Below are 2,500 nucleotides of genomic sequence, written 5' to 3'. Positions count from 1 at the left end.
GTTACCAAAACCACCACAACGATTGGATTGGAAAAAAATAGATAAAAATAATAATAATAATAATAATAATAATAATAATAATAATAATAATAATAATAATAATAGATGAAGCTAATTTAGCTTCGTTAGCGAAGGTAATTATTTTGTGCAAAATATCCACAATTACGTAAATCAACATAATAAATGGTTAATGATTTGCAAAGATACCAAAATTATACATGAAACTTTAAAAATGTCACGTTAAGACGTCATGAGAGTTTCAAGCTAACGGTTGATAGATGGTAGATCGACGGCCTTTTCCCCGACGATAATCCCATAATAAATTTATAAATTGCATCCAGATGAATCATATTCTACAGATCAATCATAAAATATAAGGAAAATGGAGAAAATATAATACAAATAAGAGCGGAGGAAGAAAATTATAGTTAAATCATCGGTGAAGAGACCATTTTGGTAACGGCCATTTCGCCGCCGACAACTCCATAAATGATCAAAATTTTGAGTTCATGAAATTGATCCAGATGAATCCTATTATGCAGATGAATAGTAAAATATATATAAAATTAAAAAAAAATATGGTAAAAGTTGGTACAAATAAGCGTGGAGGATGAAAATGAGATATTGGGAAAATTGGGAGATTGTCGGTGAAGAGACCATTTATGTTACGGACGCCCTTAATATCGCCGATGATAATTCTATTAACTTCAGATTTTTTTTATTTATAAATTAAATCAAGATGAATCAGATTCTTTGGCTGAATCGTGAATTATATTGAAAATTAAGATCCAAGGAGAGTAGAATCTGTTGCCATTTCAGTAAGAGCATCATATATGTCACCAATTGGATAACGGATGGGTTTTAGTGCATCTATCCGACTCTCCCATCGTGTTTCAATCAAAGGTTTTACTGTTAAGCTTTGTACATGACGTTTCAGTACATCCCAACGATGATTTGAGGCCGAGAAGAATACATAGAGCTTATGTATCAGGCCGAAAAAACTAGTTGCTTCTAAGCAGCAACTTTCTGCATCATTCAGCACAAGATTTAATGCGTGTGCTGAGCATGGCACGAACAGCGCCCTGGGATTTCTTTGAAGGATTTTCTTCTCTACACATTGTGCTTGCCTTTCATATTGCTGCCATTATCATAACCTTGACCTCGCAAGTTGTCAATGCACAGATCTATTTTCTTGAACTCTTCCAGAATAGTTTCAGCCATGAATGCACCAGTGGTTTCTTGTAGTGGCACATAACCCAAGAAATGTTCTCTCACAGCTATCACAGCATTATCTTCATCAACTTGAACAAACCTGATTATGACTGTCATTTGCTCCATATGACTCACGTCAGGTGTGCTGTCCAAAATTATTGAAAAATATTTTGCAGCACGTGCATTTCTCAGAATTTCTTCCTTAATAGCATTTGCTAATATGTCTATCAATTCATTCTGAATGTTTTTTCCTAAGTAATGTACATGTTTCTTCATTCCTTATCATCCGCAGATTTTCACTCATAACTGGATCAAACAATGCCATTAGTTCTACAAACTTTAAAAAATTTCCATTTCCTGCACTGTACAATTTTTCATTTGTTCCTCGAAAAGAGAGATTCTGCACATCAAGTACCCTTACTAAGGCAATAAGTCGTTACAAGATTTGTTGCCAATAATTTTCAACTCTTTCTCTTGCACACCGGGTTTCATCATCTATTTTGTTCTATTGTTTTGTGTTTCTTCAAACGCTGCTCAAGCTCTTTCCACTTTCCCACATTGTCCATATGATCAGGTAATTTTTCATGTGATGACAGTAATGATGACAAGTTTTTCCAGTCTCGTAATCCAATACTAGAAAGTGAAGAAATGCGTTTCAAGCCAAACAGCTTGCAACAGAAACACATTACAGAATCAGTTGACACTGAATCTTGTAGTCACTTTTGGTGCATAACTTCTCCTTTGGGTAAATGTCTTTGATAATGGAATCTCGAAAACTTTCTCTGGTTTTTATCTCTTGGAAACCTGATATCCAATATCTGCATGGGTCCATGTTGCACTAGTTGCTGCCTTAACTGATCATCATGGCTAAGTCCATGTTGCTGGATCACTGTAGTCTATATCAGTCAGTGTAGGCCTACCAGAGTTCTTCATTGGTGTGTTACTTTCTTCATCCTTGGTCACTGTGCCTTCATTTTCAGACTTATCTTAGTCTGCAGTTTCCTGAACGTTTACTTCAGTCTCTGATTTTTCTTGTGTACTGGTGCTGTTTCCAGCTTCTATCATCTTACTGTTAGCTGTCTCTGGTTCATCTTGCGTATCGGTGCTGTCATTAGGTTGTATCTGTGCTATCTTTGCTGTTGTCTCCGCAATCTGGTATGTAGACACGATGTATACATTATCTACCCCCACTGCTGTGTCTGTTTTTTCTCTCGCAGACCTAGTGATGCTCTCTTTACATTTCACGTCTTACTTCCTTGTCTGTCCTTTTTCTGATTTTGCATCACTT

The sequence above is a fragment of the Palaemon carinicauda genome, chromosome 39 (genome assembly GCF_036898095.1).
Source record: "Palaemon carinicauda isolate YSFRI2023 chromosome 39, ASM3689809v2, whole genome shotgun sequence".
NCBI lineage: Eukaryota > Metazoa > Arthropoda > Malacostraca > Decapoda > Palaemonidae > Palaemon > Palaemon carinicauda.
The sequence above is the reverse complement of the archived record's forward strand: the minus strand, read 5'-3'. Positions refer to the sequence as shown.